The sequence below is a fragment of the Phascolarctos cinereus genome, unplaced genomic scaffold (assembly GCF_003287225.1).
Source record: "Phascolarctos cinereus isolate Bilbo 61053 unplaced genomic scaffold, phaCin_HiC Scaffold_9;HRSCAF=440, whole genome shotgun sequence".
Lineage (NCBI taxonomy): Eukaryota > Metazoa > Chordata > Mammalia > Diprotodontia > Phascolarctidae > Phascolarctos > Phascolarctos cinereus.
In genome coordinates, this window is record NW_027556402.1 from 43,734,454 (window position 1) to 43,750,356 (window position 15,903).

The following is a 15,903-nucleotide window of genomic DNA, read 5'->3' on the forward strand; positions in this document are numbered from 1 at the left end:
AAGGAATATACTTTTTTCTCAGCAGTACATGGCACATACACAAAAATTGACCATGTACTAGGGCATAAAAACCTCACAATCCAATGCAGAAAGGCAGAAATATTAAATGCATCCTTTTCAGATCATGATGCAATAAAAATTATATGTAATAAAGGGCCATGGAAAGATAGACTAAAAAATAATTGGAAACTAAATAATCTAATCCTAAAAAATGATTGGGTCAAACAACAAATCATAGAAACAATCAATAATTTCATTCAAGAGAATGACAATAATGAGACAACATACCAAAACTATGGGATGCAGAAAGCAGTTCTTAGGGGAAGTTTTATATCTCTAAATGCTTACATAAATAAAATAGAAAAAGAGGAGATTAATGAATTGGGCATACAACTAAAAAAACTAGAAAAAGAACAATTAAAAATCCTCAACTAAACACAAATTAGAAATATTGAAAACCAAAGGAAAAATTAATAAAATTGAAATTAAGAAAACTATTGAACTAATAAATAAAACTAAGAGCTGGTTTTATGAAAAAAACCAATAAATAGATAAGTTTGGTTAATTTAATTAAAAAAGAAAAAAAGAAAAAAAAAGAAGAAAAAAGGGCGAAGGATAGGAAATTAAACAATAATTAGGAATTATTTTGCCCAAATATGCCAACAAATTTGACAATCTTAGTGAAATGGATACATATTTACAAAAATATAAATTGCCCAGATTAACAAACAGGAAGTAAAATACTTAAAAAAGCCCATCTCAGAAAAAGAAATCAAACAAGCCATTGACGAACTCCCTAGGAAAAAAGCTCCAGGGTCAGATGGATATACATGTGAATTCTATCACACATTTAAAGAACAATTAATTCCAATACTATATAGACTATTTGGGAAAATAGGTGAAGAAGGAGTCTTACCAAATTCTTTTTATGATACAAATATGGTGTTGATACCTAAACCAGGAAGAGTCAAAATAGAGAAAGAAAATTATAGACCAATTTCTCTAATGAATATAGATGCAAAAATTTTAAACAAAATACTAGCAAATACACTGCAGCAACTTATCACAAGAATAATACACTATGACCAGGTAGGATTTATACCAACAGAAACCACATGATCATCTCAATAGATGCAGAAAAAGCTTTTGATAACATACAACACCCATTCCTATTAAAAACACTAGAAAGCATAGGTATAAATGGAGTCTTCCTTAAAATAATAAATAGCATATATCTAAAACCTTCAGCAAGCATTATATGTAATGGGGACAGGCTAGAAGCATTTCCAAAAAGATTGGGGGTGAAACAAGGATGTCCATTATCACCACTGTTATTCAATATTGTACTGGAAACTTAGCTTTAGCAATAAGAGAAGAAAAGAAATTGAAGGCATTAGAATAGGCAAAGAAGAAACAAAGCTATCACTCTTTGCAGATGACATGATGATATACTTAGAGAATGCTAGAGAATGAAGTAAAAAACTACTTGAAACAAAAAACTTTAGTAAAGTTGCAGGCTATAAAATAAACCCACATAAATCACCAGCATTTCTACATATTACCAACAAAGCACAACTGCAAGAGATAGAAAGTGAAATCCAATTTAAACTTATTGTAGACATTATAAAATATTTAGGAGTCTACCTCCCGAAACAAACCTAGGAACTCTATGAACACAACTATAAAACACTTTTTCACACAAATAAAATTAGATCTAAATAACTGGAAAAAACATCAATTGCTCATGGGTAGGCTGAACTAATATAATAAAAAATGACAATCCTACCTAAGCAAATTTACTTATTCAGTGCCATACCAATCAAACTACCAAGAAATTATTTTATAGAGTTAGAAAAAATAATAACAAGAGTCATTTGGAAAAAAAGATGGTCCAGAATATCAAAGGAACTAATGAAAAGAAATGCAGGGGAAGGTGGCCTAGCAATTCCAGATCTTAAATTGTATTATAAAGCAGCAATCATCAAAACTGCTTAGTACTGGCTAAGAAATAGGGAGGTGGATCAGTGGAATAAGTTAAATATGCAAGAAACAGTAGTCAATGACTATAGTAATCTATGATTTGATAAACCCAAAGACCCCAGCTTCTGGGATAAGAACCCACTCTTTGAAAAAAACTTCTGGGAATACTGGAAAACAGTATTGCAGAAACTAGGCATAGACCCAAATCTCACACCATATACCAAAATAAAGTCAAAATGGGTTCATGCCTTAGATATAAAGACTGATACTATGAGTAAACTGGGAAAACAAAGAATAGTTTACCTATCAGATCTATGGAGAACAGAAGAATTCATGACCAAACAGGAGACAGAGAACATTACGAAAAGCAAAATGGATAATTTTGAACACATTAAATTGAAAAGTTTTACACAAACAAAGCCCATGTAACTAAGATTAGAAGGAAGGTAGAAAATTGGGAAAGAATTTTTACAACCGTCTCTCTGATAAAGGCCTCATTTCTAAAATATATAGGGAATTAAGACAAATTTATAAGAACACAAGCCATTCCCTAATTGATAAATGGTCAAAGGATATGAACAGACAGTTCTCAGATGAAAAAATTAAAGCCATCTATAGTCATATGAAAAAATGCTCTAAATCATTATTGGTTAGAGAAATGCAAATCAAAACAACTCTGAGGTACCACATCACACCTATTAGATTGGCAACATGAAAAAACAAGAAAATAGTAAATGTTGGAGAAGATGTAGGAAAATTGGAACACTAATACATTGTTGGTGGAGTTGTGAAATGATCCAACCATTTTAGATAACAATTTGGAACTATGCGCAAAGGGCTACAAAAATGTGCATACCCTTTGATCCAGCAATAGCACTTCTAGGGCTATATCCTGAAGAGATCATACAAATGAGAAAAAGACCCACATGTACAAAAATATTCATAGCAGATCTTTTTGTGGTGGCAAAGAATTGGAAATTGAGAGGATGCCCATCAATTGAGGAATGGCTGAGCAAGTTGTGGTATATGATTGTAATGGAATACTATTGTGCTATAAGAAATGATGAAGAGGCTGACTTTAGAAAAACATGGAAAGACTTATATGGTCTGATGCTAAGTGAAGTGAGCAGAACCAAGAGAACTTTGTACACAACAACAGCCATGTTATGCGATGACTAACATTATTAAACTGAGCCCTTCTCAGCATTACAAGGATCTAAGACATCTCCAGAGGCCTCAGAATGGAAAATGCTGTCCACATCCAAAGAAAGAACTATGGAAGTCAAATCGCTACCACTTATTTTTACCTTCTTTTGAGTTTTGTTTCATCTTTCTGATGGTTCCTCCTATTGGTTTTAATTTTTACTTATAACTTCACTAATGTGAAAATATGTTTCATGGTTATGTAAATGTAAAGCCTATATCAGATTGTGCACTTTTTTTAGGGATGGTGGGGAGAGGGGAAGAGGAAGAAAAATTTTCAACTCAAAAGAATATGGAAGAGATTGTTAATAAATCAAAATAAATTAATAAAATTTGAAAAAAAATTCCAACCCAAGACAACCTGGATCAGAAAGGCTGCAATGAACCTGGAGCAGGTCTCAGAGGACTGAATCACAGGCAGCTGTGGCAGTTTCTAGACTTCTCAACCCATGAACACCAAAGACAACTTAAAAGGTCAGTGGGAAAAGTCTGTTTCTGCAGTGACAGAGAAGTATGGGGTCCTAGCCCCATTCCCTGAGCTCGGCCCTGGGACAGTGGCTGCCTTTGGAGCTTCTGGTCCACAGATAGTGAGGCCATCAAGTGGATGATCAGAGGGGGAGTGCAGGGATCTCTCTGCTGGTGCAGGATTTTCTTGCTTTGCCAGCTTGGATCTGGATCACAATTCTGGGTGGTGGTCCTAGGGAAAGGAGGAGTGCTGGTGTGGTGGAGCTTGTAGTGGCTTTGTGGAGAAAATACTCCTCACAGTTCCAAGACAGAAAAGAGTGCTTGCGGTCACTCATAGAGCAGAGCACAGGACAGGAAAGGAGTAAAAATCTCACCCTTGATCATAGCACCTTGGAAGAATTGAAAATTTACAGGTACCTACAAGTATCTTTGAAAATAGCTGCACAAAACCGCTGAAGCTTATTACAGTACATTCTCTACAGTAGAAACAGACCCTTACCTTAACAGTGAGTTTATAACTCAAGTAATTGGCCAGGATCATGAGCAAGAAGTGCAAAAAAGTCAGACTATATTATCTTACTTTTGTGACAAAGAAGATCAAAACATAAAACCAGAAGAAGAGATAATGAAGCCAAAGCTCCTACATCCAAAGCCTCCAAGAAAAATATGAATTGGTCCCAGGGCATGGAAGAGCTCAAAAAGGATTTTGAGAAGCAAGTAAGAGAAGCAGAGGAAAAACTGAGAGTGATGCTAAAAGAGACCCCCCAAAATACTAAAGAAAATAACACCTTAAAAAATAGCCTAACCCAAATGACAAAAGAAGTCCAAAAAGGCAATGAGGAGAAGAATGCCCTAAAAATAAATATTGGACAAATGGAAAAGGAAGTCCAAAAGCTTACTGAAGAAAATACTTCCTTAAAAATTAGAATAGAGCAATTGGAAGCTAGCAACTATATGAGAAATCAAGGCACTGTAAAACTAATCCAAAAGAATGAAAAAATAGAAAAGAATGTGAAATATCTCATTGGAAAAACAACTGACCTGGAAAATAGATCCAGGAGAGAGAATTTAAAAATTATTGGACTTTCTGAAAGCCATGATCAAAAAAAAAAGAGCCTAAACATCATCTTCCAAAAAACTGTCCTGATATTTTAGAACCAGAGGGCTAAATAGAAATTGAAAGAATACACCAATCACCTCCTGAAAGAGATCCCCAAAAGGAAACTCCTGGAAATATTGTAGCCAAATTCCAGAATTCCCAGGTCAAGGAGAAAATGTTGCAGGCAGCCAGAAAGAAACAATTCAAGTATTGTGGAAATGCAATCTGGATAAGATTTAGCAGCTTCTACAGTAAGGGACCAGAGGACATGGAGTATGATATTCCAGAGGTCAAAGGAGATAGGATTACACCCAAGAATCACTTATCCAGCAAAACTGAGTATAATCCTTCACAGTAAAAAATGGCCGTTCAATGAAATAGGGGACTTTCAAGCATTCCTGAGGGAAAGACCAGAGCTGAATATAAAATTTGACTTTCAAATACAAGACACAAGTGAAACATGGAAGAGGTAAACAGGAAATAGAAATCATAAGAGACTTATTAAGGTTTAACTGTTTACATTCCTGCATGGAAAAATGATATTTGTAACTCATGAGACCTTTGTCAGTATTAGGGTTGTGGGAGGGAAAAAATTATATATATGTATGTATGTATGGATAGATAGATAGATAGATAGATAGATAGATAGATAGATAGATGGCACAGGGTGAGTTGAAGATGAAGGGGCAATATCTGGAAGATAAGATTAAGGGGGGTGAGAGGATTATGCTGGGAGAAGGAGAAAGGGAGAAATAAAATTGGGTAAATTATCTCAAATGGAACAGACAAGAAAAGGCTTTTTACACTGGAGCGGAAATGTAGAAAGGTGAGAGGGAATGAGTGAATCTTATTCTCATAGGATTTGGCTTAAGGAGGGAATAACATACACACTCAAGTGGGTGTGGAAATCTATCTTACCCTACAAGAAAATAAGGGTGGAAGGGGATAAGAGAGCAGGGGGTTGATAGAGGGGAGGGTAGATTGGGGGAGGGAATAATCAGAAGCAAACATTTCTGAGGAGGGACGAGGTCAAAAGAGAGAATAGAATAAATGGGGGGGTAGGATAGGATGAAAGCAAATATACTTAGTTTTTCACAACATGACTATTATGGAAGTGTTTTGCATGACTACACATCTATAAGAGTATTGAGATGCTTGCCTTTTCAATGAGGGTGGGTGGGAGGGAGGAAGGGAGAAAATTTGTAGCCTAACATTTTAAAAACTGATGTTAAAAATAAAAAATTTAAAATAAATTTTTTTTTAAATATTCATGCACATGTGAGTCCCTTTCCCTTTTTTTTCCCTATGATCTCTTTAAGATACAGACCTAGTAGTGGTATTGCTGGAACAAATGGTAAGCACAGTTTGATTGCCCTTTGGGTATAGTTCCAAATTGCTCTCCAGAATGGATACATCTGAATACAACTCCACCAACAGTGCATTATTGTTCCAATTTTCTCATATCCTCTCCAACATTTATCATTTTCCTTTTTTGGCATATTAGCCAATCTGATATGTGTGAGGTGGTACCAAAGAATTGTTTTAATTTGCATTTGTCTAATCAAAGGTTATTTAGAGCATATCTTCATATACATATAGGTATGTTTGATTTCTTCATCTGAAACAGTCCGGTTCATATCTTTCTACTACTTATCAATTGGTGAATGGCATGTATTCTTATAAATTTGACTCACTTCTCTATACATTTGAGGAATGAGGCACTTATCAGAAACACTTGCTGTAAAGATTGTTTCCCAGCTTTCTGCTTTCCTTCTAATCTTGTTTGCATTGGTTTTCTTTGTGCAAAAGCTTTTTAATTTAACATAATCAAAATTATCTATTTTACATTTCATAATGCTTGCAACTCATGTAACTTATCCTTTAAGAATTTGGATGTTTTGGTACTTTGCACACATATGTTTAGTATTGATGTTACTTCATTGTTAATGGTACCCTTTAAAATTGTATTTTCCTTCCTTATTACTTGTAATTTGGTCAGTTTTTGCTTTTACTTTGTCTTAAATCAGGATTGCTGCACCTGCTTTTTTACTTCAGATAAAGCATAATAGGTTCTGCTGTAGCCCCTTACCTTTACTCTATGTGTGTCTTTCTGTGTGTATATTCACCTTATACTTATACCCTCTGTCTATGCATATTCCTTCTAGCTGTACTATTAGTGGCATAATTTTTAAAAATTACAAGTATCATCTTCCCATGTAGGGATGTATACAGTTCAACTCCATTGAATCCCTTATGTATTTTTTTCACTTTTTACCTTTTTAGGCTTCTCTTAGGTCTTGATATTGGAGATCAAATTTTTTGTTCAATTCTGGTCTTCTACTTATGAAAGCTTGAAATCCTTCTATTTCATTGAATGACCGTTTTCTCTCTTGATGTGTTATGCTTAGTTTTGCCAGGTAAGTGATTCTTAGTTGTAATCTTAGCTCCTTTACCTTCTAGAAGTTCACATTCCATGACCTGTGATCCTTTAATATTGTTGCTGCCAGGTCCTGTGTAATCCTGATTATGCCTCCTCAATATTTGAATTATTTCTTTCTGGCCATTTATATTACTTTTTTTTTTCTTTGACCTAATAATTCTGAAACTTGTCTATAATGTTCCTTGGAGGTTTTGTTTTGGGATCTTTTTCCTGAGGTATCAGTAGATTCTTTCAAACCCTGTTTTGCCCTGTGGTTCCAGGACATCAGGGCAATTTTCCTTGATAATTTCTTGAAAGATGCTATCCAGGACCTCCTTTGGATTGTGGCTTTCAAGTAGTCCAATGATTCTGATATTGTCTCTCCTGGATCTATTTTGCAGGTCAGCTGTTTTTTCCATGAAGTATTTTGCATTTTCTTCCATTTTTTCATTCTTTTGAATTTGTTTGATTGATTCTTGAGGTCTCCAATTTTAACTTTTAAGATATTGTTTCTCAGTTAGCTTTTGTACATTTTTTTCCCATTTGGCCAGTTGTACTCTTTAAGGAGTTATTTTCTTCAGTGGATTTTTGAATCTCCTTTTCCATTTTTCCAATTCTACTTTTTTTTAAGCAGTTTTTCCAAGCTATCGACACTTTTAAAAAAAGTAATTCTCTTCCCTCACTCTCATTTCTTTTCCAATTTTTTCTCCTACCTCTCATATGATTTTAAGTTCCTTTTTGAGCTCTTCCATGAGTTCTTTCTGGGCTTGAGACCACTTTCCATTTTTTCTTTGGCATTTTGTCCATAGGTTTTTTGACTTTGTTGGGCTCTTCTGGGTTTTTTGATTTTCCCAGTCACCATAATAACTTTCTATGGTCATCTTTATATATATATATATATATATATATATATATATATATATATATATATATATATATATATATCATCCTGTTTGGCCTTTTTCCTTTCTTTTAAATTTAAGCTGTGCTGCTAGGATCAAAGGGGTGCTGTCTTAAGCTCCTTGTGCCAGTGGCTTTAGGCCCTGGCTGTTTACATGGTGTTACACTGATGCTGTCCTGAGGTCTACTAGGGAGCCTTATGTCTAGTGCTAGGGTATGGGGTATTGCAGGGGGAGTGGCACTGCTGGAAGCTGATAGCTCACTTGATGCTGAGCTGAAATCTTAGTGCTGATGGGTGATGAGTGGGGTGTTTCTGCACGTCTCTGATGTTACATTGGAGCACGTGGTGGTTTTGCTGCTAAAAGTTGCCTATTTGCTCAAGGCTGTGCTGAAGCATGTGTCAGTTCTCAGAGCTGAAGTCTTCCCATTCCCCTGCTCATGCTGAGGCACATGGTGGTTCTTGGTGTCGGTGTTTTCCTGCTCCACTGCACTGGGGCTCAGTATCCCCTGATGTTTTTTTAAGGCGGGGCTTGCTTCTGATTTGCTGGGACTCTTCCTGCAGAGAACTGCATTCCCCTTTTACCTGAGGGAAACAGGGGTTTCTTGCCAATCTTCCAAATTTCTTGGGCTAAAAGTTTATTTTACCCCATCTTTTTGCTGGTTCTGCTATTCCAGGATTCATTTTGGCATGCTATTTGATGGCTGTCTGGAAGTGAATATGGAAGAGTTATGTCAATTTACTGCTTACTCCACCATTTTTGCTCCCAGAAGTCCCTTGAACTCAATTCTTCTGGACTCTAGAAAATATGACATTTGTCTTATTGCCACTGCTGAACAGTTCTGACCAACAACCCCTTCTTAACAAATCCATTTCTATATTGAGGTTTTCATATCCTTGCTGAATATGTTCTCCATTCTATTTTTAAATAAACATTTTGTTATATGTTGGATAATCTACAAGTTTCTCATTTTGTTCCAATCCTTGGCTTGAACCACACGACCACCCTGAATAAGTTCTGGGCCATAATAATCTCTAAAATCCCTTATAAAACTATTTAATTTTATTGGGGCAGCTAGGTGGTGCAGTGGATAGAGCACTGGCCCTGGATTCAGGAGAACCTGAGTTCAAATCCAGGCTCAGACACATAACACTTACTAGCTGTGTGACCCTGGGCAAGTCACTTAAACCCATTGCCTAGCCAAAAACAAAAAAAAACAAAAAAAAGCAAAAAAAATAAAACTATTTAATTTTACACTGCTCTGAATGAAGAAATCCATTTGACTTCTGAGGATAATGAAAGAAAAATAGAAAGATATTTATCATTTTCTTGATGTATATTCCACTTAATTTCATAAGATTATAATTTTGTTCTAATAATATCACCAGACTTATGTTCAAAGATTTTCTGGAGAGTGCACTAGACAGGTATAGTCCCCATTTGAGTTTTATTCCATTTGTCTCCATAATCACAAGTGTAGATATAATTTGGAGGAGAAAAAGAGGCAACATACATGTCCTTGAGGAATAAGACTCTTAGAGGGGAAATTTCCTAGGGAAACAACAGCTGTAGAGAAGACAGATGGAAGCAATGAGATCGAAAGAAAGCCATTTCTTAATGCAATGCTTTTCAAACACTTCCTAATATCATGCATGACTTTTTTGAAAATCAATAATTTACCTTTCAAAATGGGTAGCTGAGGTAATTGGGTCTGTTTTGGGAAGTGGTGAGAGAAGTGCTTGAAATTTTCACTCAGCAGTTAAAGTAAGTAGTCCAATACGATATAGAAAAGCATGTGGTCATTCAATGATGCTTGGCTGTTTGAACTGAGTGGGTTGCTTAAAAGTCAGTTTGAATGTATACCTATATATACATGTATATACATACATGTAATATATATATATATATATATATACACACACACACATACACACACACACACATATGAGATAAAGTTTACATTAGAAGAAAGTTACAACAGCTTCAGTGAAAATGGGGAGACCCCAGACAAGCACTTTAGAATACCATTGCTACTAAAGACATAAGTGCCTGAAGCCTTTTTTTCCCTTCTTCCAGTAACTGTTATCTTTCAGAAGTCTGTGTTTGTGAGATAATATGTAGATTCCAGTTTTCTCCACACTTTCCTTTTTGGGTGGGGCTGCAAAAAGATGCTTTGGAGAAAAGAAGACCATTTTTTTCCCACATTCCTGTTCCCCAGTGGGGACCCAATTGGACAGTTCCAGTTGGGCAATACAGCACTTCCTTCCTTCCTCCTCCCTCCCTCCCTCCCTCCCTCCCTCCCTTCCTTCCTTCCTTCCTTCCTTCCTTCCTTCTTTCCTTCCTTCCTCCCTTCCTCCCTCCCTTCCTTCCCTCCTTCCTTCCTTCCTCCCTCCCTCCCTTCCTTCCTTCTTTCCTTCCTTCCTTCCTTCCTCCCTCCTCCCTTCCCTTCCTTCCTCCTTCTTCCTTCCTTCCCCTCCTTCCTTCCTTCCTTCCTCCTTCCCTCCTTCCCTCCTTCCTTCCCTCCTTCCTCCTTCCCCTCCTTCCCTCCTTCCTCCTTCCTTCCCTCCTTCCTCCTTCCTTCCCTCCTTCCTTTCTTCCTTCCTTCCTTCCTTCCTTCCTTCCTTCTTCCTTCCTTCCTTCCTTCCTTCCTTCCTTCCTTCCTTTCCTTCCTTCCTTCTTCTTTCCTTCCCTGACTCTGTCCACATAGGGAATCATACCCTTACCTGTGGGTGCTCTGCCCAAAGGTATACAAATTTTGATCACTGAAACCTTGCAAGACACCTTGGGGTTTGTGGGCTAGGTTTCTTTTTTAAGGATAATGCCTTAAACCCAAATCACTTTGGCTTTCATAGATCGAACAATCATAAGTCCCAGATCAAGTCTCACTTTGTCATTGTTTGGCCTCTGATGGCTCAGAGTAAGTATAAATAGTAATTGTCTCTTTTGGCCAGAAACCCTGAGGGTCTTCTCCTGCCAGATTCATTGTGTGTGTGTGTGTGTGTGTGTGTGTGTGTGTGTGTGTGTGTGTGTGTGTGTGTGTGTATTGTTCCATGGGCAGTGATGACCAAGAAATTAGAAAGAAAAGGCCAGTCAACTGGTAATAAGTTTTTTCTACTTGGCCAGATAGCATATGGACAAAGCTTCATATAAGCACATAGTATATACCAATAATGGCAATCACATCTAATAAAATACAAAGTCCAACTAAAAAAAATGTTAAATACCTTTGGTTCTTGGTATAGCTAGGATTTATAGAGTACTTTAAATTATGCAACATGATTTGCATATATTTTCTCATTTGATCATTAAACTTCCCTGAGGTAACTTCAATTATTATCCCCATTTTGCAGAAGAGGAAACTGAGGTGGGGGAGTAGCTAAGTGACTTGCCCAAGAAGACACAACTAGTAAGTATCTGAAGTAGGCTTTGAACTCTAGTTTTCCTGACTCCAAGTCTAGCATTCCTTCCCTGGCACCAACTAACTGTCCTTATTTGTTTTAAGATACCTTAAACTGGCCTTTGGCAATCCAGGTTCTCTCCTCCCTGACTCTGCGGAAAGCCTCTACTCCTCTCCTTGTTCCTCTCTATTTCTCTCTGTACTTGGTCAGACCCTTTTCAGCACAAGCAGTAAATCTCTTTTGGTCCAGGTTCAGCTCCCTAGGCAGCTATTCCTCAGCACCCCTTAGCAACAAGTTTCTCCTGGTGTCTGGTGTCCCTTCAGCCCCCTAATTTATTTTCATCTTTAAAGTTCCTCCACCTCAAGGCTGGCTGATCTATTGTCAGAGGGATCACCAAACCTCTTAATGAGAATAATTCAAGGAGACTATAGACATATTTTGTTTGCCCAGGAACAATCAATTCAACATTTAACTCTAGTCCTTTGCACTCTCCCAAACAGGACTGCCAATCTTCATCACAAGTCAGGTTAACTGCAAAAAGTTAGCTTGCATGAATCCTGTCATAGTTCTACACTCAATACCAAGACTTGCTTCATACCACCATATATTTAGATTTTCTTGGCCTACCTTCCTTGACATCCCTGTACCTGAGAGCCCTATGTTGAGAATGTACCAAATCCTTTCTCCTTTAGAAGCCTGAGATTCTACTTCCTTTTTCACGTGGAGATTCAGCAAGGATTTTCTCATAATACCATCCAGAAAATGGGATTCCAATCAAGTGAACTAAAAGAATACCCTTTTTGTGGTTAATTCCCCACAACTAAACAGAAAGGGTTTCACCCCTCTCACTTGTGGGTTTATAAAATGAGGCACTTCCAACCAATTTCATCATACTTATTACTCACCAAAATCATTCCTGGAAGGAATTGTCCAGCCCCCCCTGGAACAAAGGAGCCCCACCAATTAACCATGAATCATTTCCCCAGGATATAGGGAACTCCCTTCATGGGATAGGGATATTTAATAACCAGAGATTTGAAGTAGGGGAGCAACTAAGGATGACAAGGAAGGGTCAAAAGGCAGTCCATCCCAATTGGGTAAGTCCAGATTGTGTCCATAGATATTTAAAAAAAAAAACACTGGACCAAAAAGTCTTTTCCCCTTCTGATGGTAGTGCCAATTCATTGGTGGCACAGTGGGAGGTAGGATAGTCAAATGAGGTAGTCAGGGGCACCATGGTGAAGCTGTTGCTTCAACACCATAGTAGTCCATCAGATGTAGCATGGTGACCCTCACTAGGCAAAAATAGCTACCTTACCTTAGTTATGGGAGTCATGTTATTCTGGGATCATTACAGCATAGCATCACAACCCTCATGTCCATGGTGGCATTGACAATGATCCCATTCACTAACTTTGGTCACTTGTTTAAGGGCATCAAATTAGTTGTCCATTTCAGGAGAAGATTTATGTCTATAGTGTACTCTGACATGTTCCAACAATAACTGTGTATAGGGCATGGTGGGCAGGAGGCAGGGAATTGACAAGAATCTTCCAATTGTCCTGAGCCCTAAGAGAAGAGTTTTAAATTATCCAGCCCTATTCTATCTATGCTCCAGACCACTCAGTCAGACTCATAGCCACTGCCTAGAAATAAGTAGAGATGAAAGTATTTTCTACCCAGTCTTTCAAGACTCTCACATATCAGTCAAGCAGTTTATAGCTCAGCACATTTCAAGGACTTTTCAGGACCCCAAGCTTTCAGAATATTTTCTACAACTATATTGATAACCTCTGAAATCCAGTTGAAAATGCTTCTCTTGCAGTAGGTCATGCCCTTGATGAACTAGAAAAAGAAAACATTAATCTTCATGAGTTAAGAATTTATGAGCCTATTGGGAGAGCAGAAAAAAAAAAGAGAATCCCAGAGGGAACTGTGGCCTCAGACTCTGATAATCTCAATTGTTCACAATACTATTCTCTGCCAGTGTCCAATATGCTGCCCATTCTGGTGGGGTTTGTACCATTGCTGAAGCCTATGATTGCTGCCCATTTTATGTGGTCTGCCTCAATACCCATTCTGCTTGGGCATGTAATTCATTCAGTGCCTACTCCTGTCTACTCCCCAGGGGCCTTTGTTGCTGCTAGTGGTGCCTACTGATGATGTCTGCTGTACTGGCTGGCAGTAGTACCACTTTTGGACTGAATCCAGAATCATCAGATTGTCTCCATCCATCTATTTTCCAAAACTTGACTGAGTAAATGACCCTGGATTACCCCTTGTCCCTCATAAGAATTGCTATCTAATCTGCCATTATGACCTTATCTGGTCCTGTCAACATTACATCAGAAATGTTGGACATCAGTGCCTTCAGGAAGATTGGCTTCTTCAAGGTCTCTGCCCACCATAATATGGGAATAATGGCGATAGTTCAGATGTCTATCAAGTGAAAGTAAACTGTTCTTAACTAGTATCAACCATAGAAATAGAAAAAAAAAACATTAGTGTGGTTGATAACCATACCATTCACTTAGGGTATGGCTACCACATTGATGAAGTCAGGAATAGATTCAGAAAATAAATGGGGGTTTTTTTGGAAATAGTTTCTCTTTTTTTCTTTTTATTTTTATTTCCAAATTCTCTTCCTCCCTCCAGCTCCTCTCCTACCCATTAAGAAAGCAAGAAATATACCTATTTTATAGATATGAAGTCACGCAAAACAGATTTTCATATTAGCTATGTCTCAAAAAAATCAAGAGAAATAAAGTAAAACAAATATGCTTCAATATGTACTCAGAGTTCAGGGGGAAATGTATAGCTCTTTGTAATTCACCCAAAACTACTGGGTGCAATCTCCTCTCCCTACTAACCACACTGTGTTATTGTGAGGGGGATGGCTTTGCTAAAGCAAAGGATTTTAGCTTTTTTTTTTTTTATCTCCACCACCCCTCCAAGGACCACTATTGTTTGGTGTTAGCTGCACAGGATAGTTTGGGCAACTCCAAGGTTCCATCTGTATGCTTTCCAGGTGAAGGCCAGTCTGGCTAGGTTAAGATAAACTAATCACCAGGAGGTCAGCTAGTGACTGGTTGACCAATGCTACAGGAACCCACAAAGATCATCCTACTAGAGGGAGTTTTGATCATTGTTTGTGGAGCACTTGAAATTGACATTGTAGATCTTCAACCCATTGAAAAATAATATTCCCTGCATTGTTAGACGTTGTGGATCCAATAAAATTATCAGTGTTTTCACATTATATCACATGGGTCTCTGTGGTTGAAAAGTAACATCAAATTCTTGAGAGGCAGCATGACTCAGTGGGAAAAGTACTGGCTTTGGATTCAAAGAACCTGTATTCAAATCTTTTGACTGTCCTTAATTGCTTGTACGACCTTGAAATGTCACTTAACCTCTCTAAACTTTACTTTCCCGTTCCTTAAAATGAAAGGTTTGGACTTGATGGCCTCTAAGGGCCTTTCTTACTCTAAATCTATGATCCAATAAAAATTACAAGATGGCGTGTTGTAATGTACTAAGTAGAAGAGCCTCTAAGGGCTCTTCTCATAGTGGGTTGGCCGGATGAGAGAAATGAAACTTAATTTGAACTTGGAAAAGTAGATGGGATTTGGATAGGCTATAGAAGAGGAAATGGAAGAATAGAGAAGGTGTTCCAGTCACAGGGAATAGCAAGAATAATAGAACAGAAGGGATTATCTTTTGATCGTTTTGTAGAGACAAGTGAGGAAACCAGTGTAATGGGGAGTAGTAGGAAATAGGGTCGTATAGGTAAAGAGGGACCAGAATACTAATGGTCTTGAGAAACAGTCAGAAGTATTTAGATTTGGTGTTGGATGGGAAGAGAAATGTAGGATTTGCAAACATTCTAGGGTTTCTTTTATTTGGTTGGGTTTTTTTTAAAATAATAAGGTCTAAGACATTTCCCTTTCGTATCTTCCGCTCTTTCTAATCCTTTGAGATTCAGTCTCTCATCTCAGTCCTCCCATAATTCTGTCATATGCAACATCTACCACTTTTATTTTTATTTGCTTTAATTCAACTCCTTCTTCTCATTCTTGTTTTCTTCAGTGATGTTTCTATTCCCTCATGTAGCACAGCAGGGACTGTATTATGTACAAATGTGGTAGAAATACTGTAACCAGTGGAGAAAAAAAAAGTTTAACACAGAAAACTCAGCAAATATTTTCCATCTTTTTGTCTGATTGTTGCCCCTTTCTAGTTTCATCTTTTAACTCCATTGGGAAGATTTCCCTCAATTGTTACTTTTGCCACATTTTTTTTTGGTTCTACCACCACTACTTCTTCACATTTTGTGTTTCATTGTTCAGCCTTTTCTATAAATGTTTAAAAATAAGATTATACTCTCAACTTATTTTGCCCTTCCATGTCTCTCTGTTTAGCAAAGAGATCAGATATCTC